Source organism: Symphalangus syndactylus, chromosome 20 (genome assembly GCF_028878055.3).
Source record: "Symphalangus syndactylus isolate Jambi chromosome 20, NHGRI_mSymSyn1-v2.1_pri, whole genome shotgun sequence".
Taxonomy (NCBI): domain Eukaryota; kingdom Metazoa; phylum Chordata; class Mammalia; order Primates; family Hylobatidae; genus Symphalangus; species Symphalangus syndactylus.
This window is the reverse complement of record NC_072442.2, coordinates 46,335,805-46,352,167: the sequence shown is the minus strand read 5'-3', so window position 1 is coordinate 46,352,167 and position 16,363 is coordinate 46,335,805. Positions and strand designations below refer to the sequence as shown.

Genomic DNA, 16,363 nt, shown 5'->3' with positions numbered 1-16,363 from the left:
CTGGGCCCCCAAGTGCCGTTGGTAAGTTCCCCACCATGGAGCCTCTGTGAGCCATCCCTCCCCGCCTCATCCCCGTGTCCCTCTAGCTCAGGGTTCCCAACCTTGGCTCTGCATTGGAATTCCCTCGGGAGCTTTAAAAACCCATGTGTGGGTCTTCCATTCACCCTCCTATTAATTGGCCTGGAGTGCAGCCAGGGCATTGTGAGTTGCCCAAGGCGATTGTAATGCCCACGGGTAGGGAACTGATGGCTCTAATACAAGAACATCAACCCAAGGCTAGGCCATCCCCCATGCACTTCCCCTGGCCGCACCGCAGGAACCACTTTCAGAGACCAACTAGGGGCAGGCATGGAAGCCTAATTCTCCCCCTGGATCGGAAGGAGCAAGATCTCTTGTGGCCATTGGGTGCCTCTCATTAACTTGACACCTCTCTGCTGAGTAAAGCACCTTGATGTGACAGGCCAGCCCTTCGCTGCCCCTGCAGTGCAGCCCCCAGCCCTCCCCACCACACCTGCCTGGTGCTCCGTCCTCCCTGGACTGCTTGGTCTTCTCAGAACATGCCACACTCTTAGTACAGCTGCACCTTTGCACACGATGTTTCAGATGTGCCACAGACACCCCCACAATCCCATGTCACCTCCAAGAAGCCTGCCCCTCCCCTCCAAACAACCTCTCATACTGCACTCTTCCTGGGGAATGGGAGTTGCTCCTTACCACAGGGGCCTTTGTGCATCCCGGGCACGTAGTAGGCGCAGGCGCCATCGGGTAAGCAGCCGCAGGAGAGCACTTGAGCCCACCCCCCGTGCAGGGCCAGCAAAGCTGTTGCAGCCAGGCCAGGAGGAAGCCAGAAGGTTCAAGGCCACTGATGCCACGAGCCATGTGCTCACAGGCCCTCAACAACAGCAGTGACTACAGTAAAAGAGGAGAGGCATGGGGCCCCGTGAGGGAAACTCACTCAGGACTGGGGAGAGAGAAGCAGAGTGACCAACTTGTCTGGGTTTTAAAGCTGAAAGTCCTGAATCCTGGCATTCCCTCGGTCTGATGGTCACCCTAGATAAGCTAAAGGCTAGGACAGGCGTGACTAATGCAGGGTATCCAGGAAGAGGGGGCTCTCGGAGGCTGACTCCTGCCTTAGCAATTCCATTAATGTGGTTCCACTGGCCCCTCCTTCCAGGCATCTGTGACATGGTGACTCCTGGAGAGCTGACAGAGGCTGGGCCAGGCCCAGGAGGGAAGTATTCCAACCTCCTCAGAAGACAGTGGCTGACAGTACAAGAGGGGACATTCATCTTTATTCCATCTTCCAGAGCCCTGGCATGTGTCCAGTGCCAATGTTAGCTGTTTCAGGGCAGAGGGAAGGAGTTGGAGACAAGCAGCCCTCGGCAGTTTGCACTGGTTACAGCGGCCAGAGGCTGTGGTAAGAGCGCTGAGCCCAGGACGCAGAGCCTGGCTTCGAGTCCCAGCCCTGCTGGCAGCAACCACGGGCCACACACCTCTCAGCCTCAGCTTTCTACTCTTAGAACGGGGGTAACACCTGTCCCATGTCCCTTCCTGGGGTGAACATGAGGCCCAAATCACGTAGTGCTTTTGGCAGATTCCAGAGGTCTGAAGCAGTGACCCTCAGCCTGGGCTGCTTCCTGGAGTCCCCCAGAGAGTTTGGAAGTCCCGATTCTGGGCCTTGCTACCCAGAGATGCCGAGCTACCTGGTCTACAGTGGGGCCTGGGCTTCAGAATTTTTAATTTTTAACTTTTTTTCTCTCGCTTTTTTTTTTTTTTTTCTCGTTCTGTTGCCCAGGCTGGAGTGCAATGGTGCAATCTCAGCTCACTGCAGCCTCTGCCTCCCGGGTTCAAGCGATTCTCCTGTTTCAGCCTCCAGAGTGGCTAGGATTACAGGCGCCCGCCACCACGCCCAGCTAATTTTTGTATTTTTAGTAGAAACGGTGTTTCTCCATGTTGGGCAGGCTGGTCTCGAACTCCTGACTTCAGGTGATCCGCCCACGGGTTTCTCCGTGTTGGGCAGGCTGGTCTCGAACTCCTGACTTCAGGTGATCCACTCACGGATTTCTCCATGTTGGGCAGGCTGGTCTCGAACTCCTGACTTCAGGTGATCCACCCACCTTGGCCTCCTAAAGTGCTGGGATTACTGGCATAAGTCACCGCAGCCGGCCTTAATTTTTAACTTTCTAAGGAGTCTCCTGTGAGGTCGAGATTGAGAACCACAGCTGTCAGTGTGTCCCAGGTGCAATGGGGTATCATTCCTGTTCAGCTGGAAAGACAAGATCTACCCGTGAAACAACCGAGGTTGAGGGGTGAGTTTAGTGCGGCGATTGTGGTGGGGGCATTAACCAGGAAGAGCTTTCTGTGAGAGGGCGAGGTGATGGGTGTGTGAAGGAGAGGAGATGATGGGGGAGCAGTCGAGGGGCAGGAGCAGCCTGGGGGAGGGAGGAAGCTCTAACCAGCCCTGGCTGCTGTGGGCTCTGAGGCCTGATGTGCTGTCTTCTGCACGACATCCTCCGCGCACCATCCTCTGTGCTCCAGCTGGGAAACTTGCTGCTCAGAGGCCTGAGTTCATGCTGCTGAGATGCTACTGAGAGCTGGAGAAGCTGTCAGGCTATTGTGGGTGTGGACAAGCCCTACTGTCCTAGGAAGACCTGCCCATGATCTTTTGAGGTGGAACGTAGTGTGATGGGGGTGGTGGGATAGTGTTTGACATGGGGATGGGAGACATGGCTTAGAATCCTGACTTTGCTGTATATTAGTAGCCTAACCTTGGGCTTAATCACCCCAGCCTCAGTTTCCTGTCTGTATTCAGCTCGAAACAGAGTTGCATCTTTGCTGGGTGGTAACTCATCAGAGAGGAACAGGCGTGGGCTGTGCAGAAGGGAAGCAGTTCTCCCTTCTTTCCAGCCCGAGCAACAGGATCCACATTCTTTCAGCCAAGACCACTTGGCCCTGCTCACCTCCTGGCAACTTCTGGCCTCCTATAAGAGGTTCTTGTGCCCCAGGCATGTGCAGGGACTGAGGCAGGAGCTCAGGGAGTGGGGACCTCTGTAGGAGGGGAGAATAATCACCGCTGCCCCCAGGACCTCACCAGGTGGTTGTGAATGTCAAAAGGTAAAACCCTGGAGATAAACCCCTGATCGCTGCCGGGTGCTGTTCAAGTTATTGTTGCTATGTGCATGGAGTGGGTATAAATTCCGTGTCCATGGTGAGTTCTTCCAGGAAACCATTTCTTTTTTCCCCTTGTGGCAAAGGGCAACCTCTCTTACCTCAATCCACGGGCCCTGGGAGACCCTTGGAAGGCGGGGCCTCCAGGGCTGAATTCCAGAACAGTAGCTGTGGCCACCTCCTTAGGCCACCTGGGAATCAATTCTCTGTCGTCACTCACTTGGAGGGAACCACATTTAAATTAAAAATGTAGGCTGGGCGTGGTGGCTCACGCCTGTAATCCTAGCACTTTGGGAGGCCGAGGTGGGCAGATCACCTGAGGTCAGGAGTTCGAGACCAGCCTGACCAACATGCAGAAACCCCGTCTCTACTAAAAATACACACACACACACACACAAAAAGCCAGGAGTGGTGGCACATGCCTGTAATCCCAGCTGCTGGGGAGGCTAAGGGAGGAGAATTGCTTGAACCTGGGAAGTGGAGGTTGCGGTGAGCCAATATCACGCCATTGCACTCCAGCCTAGGCAAGAAGAGCAAAACTCCGTCTAAAAAAAAAAAAAAAGTAGGCATGGGATATTCCCTTTGTGGAAAAAAAAAAGAAATAGCTCAAGCTCAGTATTGCACTCCTTAAACAGAAAAAGGCAATTTAATATTATGAGAGGCCGGGCATGGTGGCTCCCACCTTTAATCCCAGCACTTTGGGAGGCCAAAGTAGGTGGATTATCTGAGGCCAGGAGTTCGAGACCAGCCTGGCCAACATGGTGAAACCCTGTCTCTATTAAATATACAAAAACTAGCCAGGCAAGTTGGTGTGCACCTGTAGTTCCAGCTACTCGAGAGGCTGAGACACGAGAATTGTTTGAACCCAGGAGTCAGAGGTTGCAGTGAGCTGAGATCATGCCACTGTACCCCAGCCTGGGTGACGAAATGAGACTGTTTCAATTTTAAAAAAACAAAAATTATGAGATGTCGTGGGGCAGCAGTCAATTGCCAAGCAAGTGGGATAGATATCAGAGGGTGGAGAGCCCACCCAGCAGTGAGAGGAGGCAGCCTGGATGGTGCAACTGACCACTGCCCCTGGGGAAGGTGGGACGGGGGCCAGGTTCACAGGGGAGCAGTGTGAGCTTGGTTCTCAGCAGGCTGGGTTTGGAGTGGGTTGTGGAAAGAGTAGGAACGTATTAGGGTGAAGCTGGAGGTGGGTGTGGAGGAAGGCCAGGGGACCCTGACATGAATACAGATGCAGGAACTCTCAGCTGTCTCTGAAACCAGGAGGGCTGGGGAAGGACCCTGTGCATGTCCTAGATTCTGGGGCCCCAGGAGTTACAGCTCAGGAAGCAGGGCAGCCTCCTCTTTGGTGTATGCATGCAGGAGAGAGGTCGTGGTGGGCTGTGGGCTGTTAGTCTCTCTCCCAGGAGCACCTGGCAACCTGAACTCCCCCTGCTCCCTCCCCACCCTGCCCCAGATCTGGTGAAACCACCAACCAGGTGGGGGCAGGGCAGAGGCTGTCACTGCCACACACCTTCAGAGCTCCCCACAACTTATGTTCATGTGCTGAGATACTGATGAGAGCTGGAGAAGCTGTCAGGCCTGCTGTGGATGTGGACAAGCCCCACTGTCCTGGGAAGACCTGGACATGATCTTTTGAGGTGCAGTGTAGTGTGATGGGGGTGGTGGGATAGTGTTTAAGATGGGGATGGCAGACATGGCTTAGAATCCTGACTTTGTCATTTATTAGCAGCCTGACCTTGGGCTAATCACCCAAACCTCGGTGTCCTGTCTGTATAGTGAGCATAATAATAACTACCTCAAGTGGTAGCAAAAGTACCTGTATTTGAGAGCTTGTCCATCACTAGAAATAGTTTTTTTTTTCTTTTTGAGATGGAGTTTCACTCTTGTTGCCCAGGCTGGAGTGCAGTGGCACAATCTCAGCTCACCATAACCTCCGCCTCCCGGGTTCAAGCGATTCTTCTGCCTCAGCCTCCTGAGTAGCTGGGATTACAGGCATGTGCCACCACGCCTGGCTAATTTTTTGTATTTTTACTAGAGACAGAGTGACCTCAGGTGATCCACCTGCCTTGGCCTCCCAAATTGCTGGGATTACAGACGTGAGCCACTGCGCCCAGCCTGGAAGTGATTTTTGTCGGGAGACAGAAGACCTTTAGTGATTGGAGCCAAGCAGGTGGAGTGTGAAGATCAGCTCTGCCCTTTAGCTGTGGGACCTTGAGCAAGCCACTTCACCTCTCCACGCCTCTGTTCTGTCACCTTTTGGAGATGAACAATGCCCATCTCACAGGGCAGCTGTGGCCAGTGCATACTGCCATGCCTGTAAAGTGCCTACTGCACAGCCCAGGACATAGAAAGATGGTAACTGCGGTTTTGTCGTGGTTGTTTACTAGCACTGCATAGGACCCAGGTCTGATCCCTTCATTCAGCTGGTGTGATTGTGAGTCAAGGATCTTATATCCCCAAAGAAAGGACTGCAAGTATTTGCCAGTTAGACTTTATTTGTTACAAGATACGATATTGCACATGTATTCTTGTGTTCGGCATCAGAAGATCTGAATTCCAGTCTCCAGTTCATTACCTATTAGGACTTGCTCACTCCCTCTTTCTCTCCCAGCGTCAGTGTCCTCGTAGGGGAAATAAGAATGCTAATAATGGCCTACTTCACAGAACTGTGGTGAAGACAAAGCCAGTCAAGCATGTGGATCAGTAAGGCTGCACAGGGCTGCAAGTGCCAGAAATCCCAGAATCTTACTGCTAGGGTTAGATACTGATCTAAGGAGCTTAAGTAGTAAGAACTTGTGGATGTGGGGCAGCCTGCAGAGCTGGTTGATTTGGGGCTCGGTGACATCATCAGGGCTGGGCTTGGGACTGCCTGGGTTCCCTGAGAGGAGTGGAACCATGGTGGGAAGATGTAGGAAAGATGATGATGATGGACAGGTCAGTCTGGAATTGTTGCCTGCTAAAGTTCATTCATCCATTCTTTTGATAGCTACGAACTGAGCACCCACCAGGTATCAGTCACGGGACTGGGCCTTGGAGAACAGACATGACCCACCTGCATTGTGATCCACTGCTGTGTAACAAATCACCACAAAACATAGGGGCTGACAGCAATAGCTCTCGGTTGCTACACCTCACAGCCTCTGAGCATAAGAACTGGGGATCAGGCATGGCTGGGATAGCTGTCTCTGCTCAGCGATGTCTGAGGCCTCAGATGGAAGATTTGAAGGCTGGGAGGAGAATCATCTGAAGGTTCACTGATGTGGCTGGCACACAGTGTTGCTGAGCCCTGGGCTAGGGCTATCCTCTGGAACACCTGCACACGGCTTCTCCATGGGGCCAGGGCTTCCTCAGGGCATGGTGGCTGAGTTCCAAGGGTGAGTATCCCAAGGGAGAGAGCGGGTGGGATCTGTGTACTTTCTATGACCAAGCCTCGGAAGTCATAGGGCCTCTGTTCTGCCATACTCCTTTGGCCGTGGTGATCACAAGCCATATGGTCACAAGCCCCCAGCTGCCTCTCAGTGGGAAGAATGTCGGTCACATTCTAAGAAGAGCAGGTGGGATGGAATCGACACGGTGGGTGGCCATATTTGGAAAGTACAATCTGCCACACTCCCCTTGAATGATGCTCACGTCTAGCTGGGAAGACACACATGAGCATGCAGCAATAAAGTGCACAAACTGTCACACAGGCACAAGGTGCTTCGGGCCATGGCAGAAGTAGTATCTACTTACCTTGGGACCCTGGAGGAGGCTTTTGAGCTGAATCTCAGATGAGTCAGACTGGAGCAGGTGGAGCCTGGGAGGAAGGTCTCAGCAGAGGGAGTCATCTAGCAAAGGGGTGTGCTCTGGGAATTGCAGCAGGATTATGTGGCTGGAGCTCAGGCTTCAGGCTCAGTGTAGAGGAGGGAAGAAAGGCTGCAGAGCTAAGTTGAGGCCAGACGCGGGGTGCCTAAGAGCAGACTCATTACTCCCTGCCCTCCTCCAGTCCCTGGTCCTCTGCACACAGGAGGCACTTCATAAATATTGATTGAAATTGGAGTGAGCAGTGTGTGTTGAAGAGGAAACCAAATCCCAAAGAGAGGCCGTGGGGCCTCCTGGAGGCAGCATGGGATAAAGACAGGGAGAACCCACTTTCATGTCGTAGGAACTTGAGATTCTCTTTCTCAGTTGTTGCCTTTCCAGTATTTTTCAATGTCTCTGCAAGAGTTCACGGGGGCTGAGAGCAGCCCCTGAGTCACTTCTTGTTCCTATCCCTCACCCCCAGCTGGATTCTCGGGTCTTCTACCCTCCATACTGGTCCCAGAGAGTGTGGACTCTGCCCCTTGTAGGTGAGGAGGAGGCGGCTGGCTGAGGAGGTGGCAGAGGCAAGTGAAAGGGCCAGGAGGGTGAGGATGGAGAGGAGGGGAGGGAAAATAAGGAGGTGGAGGGGGAAAAGATGAAATTGCTAAGTGTATGATCAGTGCCAGAGCCAAAAGCCCATACTACAAATGCTTTTTCCTTCACGCTTGTCCCAGGGAAAGGCCCAATTAAAATAGAACCTATTGGAAATGGAAGGGTAATTGGACCAGGCAGCTTATTAGGCCCGTCTCCAAGAGCATTCAGGGGCAGCCATGAGGTTCAGCAACTTCCACCATGTGAACTTAGCGGGGGAGATGACCCCGAGCAGCAAGGGCCGACAGGATGGGGCTGCCCCACCATCCTGCCTGCCCAGGGCCCTGCTCAGTGGCCTGAGAGGGCAGGGACTGGCCTGTGTGGGGGCACTCTTCTGTGGTGGGGTAGTTCAGTGGGCTGAGACATGGGGCTGATGAGATCAAAACCGTCCAGTTCCAAATCCCAGAACAGAGGAAAAGCAGGGCCGGAAGTGGTCTTGGGGACCACCAGGCCGGACTTTCTGGGGGAGAATGACTTGCCAAGGGTGACCCAGTCAGTTGGTGATGAGAGATCTGGAGTCAGAGGGAGAAGTCACTGACTCCCAATCCAGTGCTGCTGCCCAGGGACAGTCTCACCATGCCATGCTGTCCTAAACTAGCCTGTGGCCCTCGCCCCAACTACATGCCCATGGCCTGTCACTGTACCATGTTCACGCCAGGCATAGCTAAGTCAGAGCGGCAGGAGCCACACCAAAGGCTTTTCCGGCTTGAGGGCATCATCTCTCCACACCCCTCAGTTATTGACACAAACTGGCACACACACTGCCAGACCACGCTGTCCCTAGGAGGAGGCAGACAGAGGTGGATGCAGCCTACAGGCTTGGCTGGAACAGTGGGTTCCAGAGGTGCCCGCTGGCCGCCCACAGTGAAGTCTGGTAGGGGTGGCACTCTCCCCACGGGTTACCCATTGGACCAGAGCTCATCCACCCAGAGCCCGTTTCCATGACAACAGCAAGCTCCTTACCCATCAATTTCATCCTTAAAGATTCCCACCCCAGCTGTCTGAGCCTGGGCTCCTCGCCCAGCTGCCGCGCCAGCCCACGTCTCCAGATCACAGGTTTAGCAGTGACTTGTCAAGCTGCCAGAGAGAGCCTCCTGGGAGGTGCCTTGCAACTGGCATAGCCCTTGAAAACGACCATATAATCACCTGCTAATTGGATTAGGAACTTGTTCCCAGGGACTTTCTTTTGCCCCCATGTTGAGGCCACCCTACTCCATTCCTCTGGAACTTAGCATTGGAGAGCTTCCCCGTTCCCCTCTGCACAACCTCCCAGGCCAGGGTAATGCTGACAGGGTTGCCCCAAAGGCAGATACTGACACAAGGGGAAAAGGAAACCTCTAGTTTTCTGGGGCCCAGGTACACTCAGGAAAAACGGCCCAGCGTGGGAGAACACACAGGACCCTCTCTTCCCCCACTCTGCCCGCCTTTCAGCCTTGCAAGAAAATCTGGCTTTTCCCTCGGGGCTTTTGCCTCCCTGCGTCTCCCCGCTAGACATCACCTCCCTCACAGCCCAGCTCCACGTTCACCCCCACCAAGGAAGTCTTCCTTTCTAAACCGTTTTTCTCTGCATCCTCTCAGAGTGGCTATATTTGGTTCTTGCAATATAACTTCGTATATATTGCATCAGGGAGAGGGGGAGATTCCTGAAGCTGGGTTGTTTTTTTTTTGTGAAGCTATTTTTTTGGTGCATTTTGTTTCTATTCCAGAAAATTCCTAAATTGGGTGGATGTCATTTATCTACCCAGCATCACGTCTTTGAACTACAAATCCTTATCCCCTTCTGCTGGTGCCATTGTCTCTCCTTCCTGTGGAAAACCTGTGCCACAGGACTCAGCGAGGGCTGCCTCCTCCAGCAGGGTCAGCACCTGAAGCAGGCCTGGTCCATGCAGGACTGGGTCAGCAGCCCACAACGGTGGGTTTGGGTGACCACATGACTGCGCGGTGAGCCAATCAGAATCTTCCCTGGAGTTCCTATAGACATTGCTGGTTTCCTGACCAACATCCATTCCTCCCCTGTTCTCAGTAGCTACACGCCACTTTTGTTGATCTAGCAAGAAGTCCAGTTGAAGATATTTGTGCCTCTAGACTTTCTTGCAGGTAGGAGTCAGATCACCCAGTTCTGGTCAATAAGATATGGGCAGAAGTTGCTGGGAGAGACTTGGGTTTCAAAAGGAACATGGCTCCTTTAGTCCACTCTTAACTGATGGCTGAGATGGAGACATCTTAACCTGAAGGCTTTTATTCCAGCTATGTGAGAGGCCACCTGAGAATAAAGTGATCCAAGAAGAAAGCAAAACAGAGAGACAGAGAAAGAGATGGCAATATCAGTTAAGCCCCTGGATTGAGCCATGCCTGAAGGCTCAAAACGTCCCAATTTGGAGAGCCAATCAATAAATCCTTTTCCTACATAAGCTGGTTTGCACTGGATCTCCCTCTCTTTCAGTGAAAGACCCCTCAATGCAGACTTCCACAAAACCAAACCCATGTCTTTCCCTGCCTCTGTTCTCTCCTCCCAAGATACCCCACAGAAGATGCTCGATGCAAAGCTGGCACACAATATTCATTCAAATGACTCTGAGCCCCCCAAATTCTTTTTTTTATTTTTTATTTTTTATTATTTTATTTTATTATTATACTTTAAGTTCTAGGGTACATGTGCGTGCACAACGTGCAGGTTTGTTACATATGTATCCATGTGCCATGTTGGTGTGCTGCACCCATTAACTCGTCATTTAGCATTAGGTATATCTCCTAATGCTATCCCTCCCCACTCCCCCCACCCCACAACAGTCCCCGGTGTGTGATGTTCCCCTTCCTGTGTCCATGTGTTCTCATTGTCCAATTCCCACCTATGAGTGAGAACATGCGGTGTTTGGTTTTTTGTCCTTGAGATAGTTTGCTGAGAATGATGGTTTCCAGCTTCATCCATGTCCCTACAAAGGACATGAACTCATCGTTTTTTATGGCTGCATAGTATTCCATGGTGTATATGTGCCCCATTTTCTTAATCCAGTCTATCGTTGTTGGACATTTGGGTTGGTTCCAAGTCTTTGCTATTGTGAATAGTGCCGCAGTAAACATATGTGTGCATGTGTCTTTATAGCAGCATGATTTATAATCCTTTGGGTATATACCCAGTAATGATATGGCTGGGTCAAATGGTATTTCTAGTTCTAGATCCCTGAGGAATCGCCACACTGACTTCCACAATGGTTGAACCAGTTTACAGTCCCACCAACAGTGTAAAAGTGTTCCTATTTCTCCACATCCTCTCCAGCACCTGTTGTTTCCTGACTTTTTAATGATCGCCATTCTAACTGGTGTGAGATGGTATCTCATTGTGGTTTTGATTTGCATTTCTCTGATGGCCAGTGATGATGAGCATTTTTTCATGTGTCTGTTGACTGCATAAATGTCTTCTTTTGGGAAGTGTCTGTTCATATCCTTTGCCCACTTTTTGATGGGGTTGTTTTTTTCTTGTAAATTTGTTGGAGTTCTTTGTAGATTCTGGATATTAGCCCTTTGTCAGATAAGTAGATTGCAAAAATTTTCTCCCATTGTGTAGGTTGCCTGTTCACTCTGATGGTAGTTTCTTTTTCTGTGCAGAAGCTCTTTAGTTTAATTAGATCCCATTTGTCAATTTTGGCTTCTGTTGCCATTGCTTTTGGTGTTTTAGACATGAAGTCTTGCCCGTGCCTATGTCCTGTATGGTATTGCCTAGGTTTTCTTCTAGGGTTTTTATGGTTTTAGGTCTAACAGGTAAGTCTTTAATCCATCTTGAATTAATTTTTATATAAGGTGTAAGGAAAGGATCCATTTTCAGCTTTCTACATATGGCTAGCCAGTTTTCCCAGCACCATTTATTAAATAGGGAATCCTTTCCCCATTTATTGTTTTTGTCAGGTTTGTCAAAGATCAGATAGTTGTAGATATGCGGCATTATTTCTGAGGGCTCTGTTCTGTTCCATTGGTCTATATCTCTGTTTTGGTACCAGTACCATGCTGTTTTAGTTACTGTAGCCTTGTAGTATAGTTTGAAGTCAGGTAGCGTGATGCCTCCAGCTTTGTTCTTTTCGTTTAGGATTGACTTGGCGATGCGGGCTCTTTTTTGGTTCCATATGAACTTTAAAGTAGTTTTTTCCAATTCTGTGAAGAAAGTCATTGGTAGCTTGATGGGGATGGCATTGAATCTATAAATTACCTTGGGCAGTATGGCCATTTTCACGATATTGATTCTTCCAACCCATGAGCATGGAATGTTCTTCCATTTGTTTGTATCCTCTTTTATTTCATTGAGCAGTGGTTTGTAGTTCTCCTTGAAGAGGTCCTTCACATCCCTTGTAAGTTGGATTCCTAGGTATTTTATTCTCTTTGAAGCAATTGTGAATGGGAGTTCATTCATGATTTGGCTCTCTGTTTGTCTGTTATTGGTGTATAAGAATGCTTGTGATTTTTGCACATTGATTTTGTATCCTGAGACTTTGCTGAAGTTGCTTATCAGCTTAAGGAGATTTTGGGCTGAGACGATGGGGTTTTCTAGATATACAATCATGTCATCTGCAAACAGGGACAATTTGACTTCCTCTTTTCCTAATTGAATACCCTTTATTTCCTTCTCCTGCCTGATTGCCCTGGCCAGAACTTCCAACACTATGTTGAATAGGAGTGGTGAGAGAGGGCATCCCTGTCTTGTGCCAGTTTTCAAAGGGAATGCTTCCAGTTTGTGTCCATTAAGTATGATATTGGCTGTGGGTTTGACATAGATAGCTCTTATTATTTTGAGATACGTCCCATCAATACCTAATTTATTGAGAGTTTTTAGCATGAAGGGTTGTTCAATTTTGTCAAAGGCCTTTTCTGCATCTATTGAGATAATCATGTGGTTTTTGTCTTTGGTTCTGTTTATATGCTGGATTACATTTATTGATTTTTGCATGTTGAACCAGCCTTGCATCCCAGGGATGAAGCCCACTTGATCATGGTGGATAAGCTTTTTGATGTGCTGTTGGATTTGGTTTGCCAGTATTTTATTGAGGATTTTTGCATCAATGTTCATCAAGGATATTGGTCTAAAATTCTCTTTTTTTGTTGTGTCTCTGCCAGAGCCCCCCAAATTCTTATCTCAACAAGAGTCAAATAAAGACTTGAAAAGACTTGACATCTGAACTAGACTTATTAAGGAAAAACTCATTAATTCCCTATGGAGATCTGAGGCCAGGCACACCTCTGAAGCAGTGCATGGCTTGGAATCCCGTCTCCTCTTCACCGAACCATTCCTTCTGCACTCACCTCCTCCAGGAAGCCTTCCAAACCAGGTCTTAACTCCATCATCCTAACTACCTTGTCAACACTCACTTTTGTTAACACTTGGATTCAGCAGTACTTGGGTTCCATGAGTATTTGAGCATAGTTGTGTGTGTGTCTCATCTCTCTCACCCCAAACCCACTCCACCCCACCCTACCCTACCAACTGACTCTCCTGAACTCTCTAGAGCAAGAGCTGTGTCTCCATCAGACTAGCAACTTCCTGAGGGCGAGGACTCTAATTCCTTATCCCATTGGGATCCAGATGCTGTCTCTCCTTACATCAGACTGGGAATGGAAAATCTTTCCATGCCACGTGGAGCCTCCTTGGCAAGACAGGAAGATGTGGAGTCTGAACCCCGTAGAGATGGAGAGTGGGAGGAAGAAGGTAGCCGGGAGCAGTTAGCAGGAGGGTCTATCTTAACCTTCAGGGAAAAACTGATTCACAGCACATAAGGCTAGTTCTGGATCAGGATCTGTTATTCAACAACACTTGGAAGGGTTTAACTCAGATCCTGTCCCCTCTGGTGTAGAAATCTCTACCCACCTAAGGCCAGGATTCTGCCTTACCAGTACTTTTTTTTTTTTTTTTTTTTTGAGACAGAGTTTCGTTCTTGTTGCCCAGGCTGGAGTGCAATGCTGCCATCTTAGCTCACTGCAACCTCCGCCTCCCGGGTTCAAGTGATTCTCCTGCCTCAGCCTCTCGAGTAGCTGGGATTACAGGCGTGCACCACCACGCCTGGCTAAATTTTTTGTATTTTTTTAGTAGAGACAGGGTTTTTGTCCCTACTAGTTGGCCAGGCTAGTCTCAAACTCCTGACCTCAGGTGATCCACCCACCTCGGCCTCCCAAAGTGCTGGGATTACAGGCGTGAGCCACTGCACTCAGCCCTTGCCAGTGTTTCTTATTTCTCTTGTCCCTTGACGATTGTGTAATGTTGAATCCCTTTGTTGGGAAGCTTGTCAAATGCAAGTAGACGCTGAGGGGGTGGCCATGTGTCTACTGTCTCATGGCTCCTGTTGGATGGGAGTAGCCTGCGTGGCTGCCAGTGCTCGCGGGAGAGGATACCACCATCTGCTCTCATCAGCATGCTGCCCTGCCTTTGAGTCCCCTCTCTCCCGCCCTAAGACTAAATCCTTGAAAGAGCAGCTCTACAGTGAGCATGTGGCAAGGATAGATGCTAATGGAGGGGAAGAAAGTGACGAATCCCCTGAAGAGTCAGGGAAAGCCACGCAGGAAAGAAAAATAGCTGCATAAAAGTTGCGGGGGCGAGCTGGGCGAGGCTGCCCCCTGACAGCTGAATCAAAACTCCAAAGAGCTGGGTATGGTGGCTCACACTTGTAGTCCCAGCACTTTGGGAGGCCCAGGCGGGTGGGTCGTGTGAACCCAGGAGTTCAAAACCATCCTGGGTGACATGGTGAAACCCCGTCTCTACAAAAAATACAAAAATTAGGCACAGTGGCATGTGCCTGTAGTCCTAGACACTTTGGAGGCTGAGGTGGGAGGACTGTTTGAGCCCAGGAGGTGGAGGTTGCAGTGAGCTGAGTTTACATCACTGTACACCAGCCTGGGCAACAGAGTGAGACCCTGCCTCAAAAAGAAAACAAAAAGAGAAATCCAGGCTGGACGTGGTGGCTCACGCCTGTATTCCCAGCAATTTGGGAGGCTGAGGCAGGTGGGTCACTTGAGGTCAGGAGTCTGAGACCAGCTTGACCAACATGGTAAAACCCCATATCTACTAAAAATACAAAAACTAGCCAGGTTTGGTGGTGGGTGCCTGTAGTCCCAGCTACACAGGAGGCTGAGGCAGGAGAATTGCTTGAACCTGGGAGGCAGAGGTTGCAGTGAGCTGAGATCGTGCCGCTGCACTCCAGCCTAGGCGACAAAGTGAGACTTGGTCTCAAAACAAACAAACAAACAAACAAAACCCAGACAGCAGGAAGCCCAGGTGAGGAGAAGGGGAGAGGCAGAGAGGACATGAAGGAAGATTTGTTTGGTAGAGAGAAGGGAATTGATGGAAGCCCTTGGATGCAGTTTGAACCTGTATTTGGTAGAAGAAGTGATGGGGAAATGGGCCAGATATCGGACAGGAGAGAGACATGATACAATCAGTGCTAATGATCCAGACATCTCCATGGAAGAGGATAAGCACTCAGGGGAAACGGAGGCAAGGGGCTCACCCAGGACGCTGCAGCAGGGATCAGTGTGCCTAGCATGGTGATGAAAGTGGGAGGGAGTCGGAGATCTGACTGAGCGACTCCTAACTTTGAGAGTTGGTGGCTCATTCCCACCAAAGGGCTTATGGCTGCTGCTTTGGGAGTCTTTGCTGCCAAATGTCATTGGCCTGGGGTCACCTCACCCATAACCCATGGAGAGTAGGTCTCCTCTCCCCATTTGTGCAGGACTTTCTTTCCATTGGCAGTAACTGGCCAGGGGGCCTCAGAGGAGCTGGGAATGGGGAGCAGGCTGCCAAGAAGGTTTGTCAGGCGAACCAACTTGGAGGGCAGGAGAAAGAAGTGGAGCCGTCAACCTTCACATTTTACAGGCATACAAATCACACACCAAATAAGGAGAAATATGGGACACATTTGCACAATAATTCAAGACAGGATCTCCATGGCAACAATTACCCAAAGATCCACTCCTGACAGTTGCGACAGCGGGAGCTAGCAAAGAAGACTGGGGGTGGGAAACGTGTGTGGGGGCTCAGAGAATGGCTTCCTTTTATTCTTGAACTGAAGGAAGTGCTGACGGCAGGAAGCAAGGTGTCTCACAGCCTGACTAAGCCAAGAGCCATTGGAAGCAGGATCTGGAAGAAGCCTTAGAGATGTCTGTGTGAGCTCCTTTTGAGCTGCTTAGAGGCCTGAGTGTGGGATACCACAGTGAGATGTGCCAGTGGGATGTGCCAGCTCAGGGGAGGGGGCCATCAGGGCATCGCCCTCCCACCACTCCCTCTGATGGACAAGAGTTCTCTCTAGCCTCCAGAGGTCCTCACAGGGGCACAGTGAGCGATGGAGCCAACTTCCCGCGAAGTCAAAGGCTCTGGGACATTTAAGTCTGCCTGAAAACTGAGTCCAGTCCCTAAAAAGCTGACACATGACAGGTTAGGAGAACGGAGCTCTAGGCTACTCTGCTCCCCTCCCAGACTTGCTCTGTGGCCCCTCAGTTTCCTCTACAGTGAAATGTACAACTACCTCCAAGAACTATTACAAGGCTGAGTGAATAGCATGAGATGGGAAATGCTTTTACCAAAGTCACTGCCAATGCAAAAATAAGAGGCTTCTGTGCAGCCATGAAGAGTGGCCTGAGAAAGATAGCTGCATGCAAGGCTGTCCTTAACAGGCAGAGGAGTCTCCTAGGTCAGGTGAGAGTCAGTACAAAGACTGTGATGGGAATCTAGAATGTGGCTAGGCAGCGATACTGATGAGATGGTGGGAAGGTGGGAGGTCGG

The 16,363-nt window shown here is 50.4% G+C and overlaps 1 protein-coding gene across 1 annotated transcript in view; it reads left to right on the top strand.

The window, feature by feature from the left end:
- The window catches only part of GOSR2 (golgi SNAP receptor complex member 2), a 48,324-nt gene that overhangs the window by 20,528 nt on the left and 11,433 nt on the right, over positions 1–16,363 (top strand). The window lies entirely within an intron of this gene.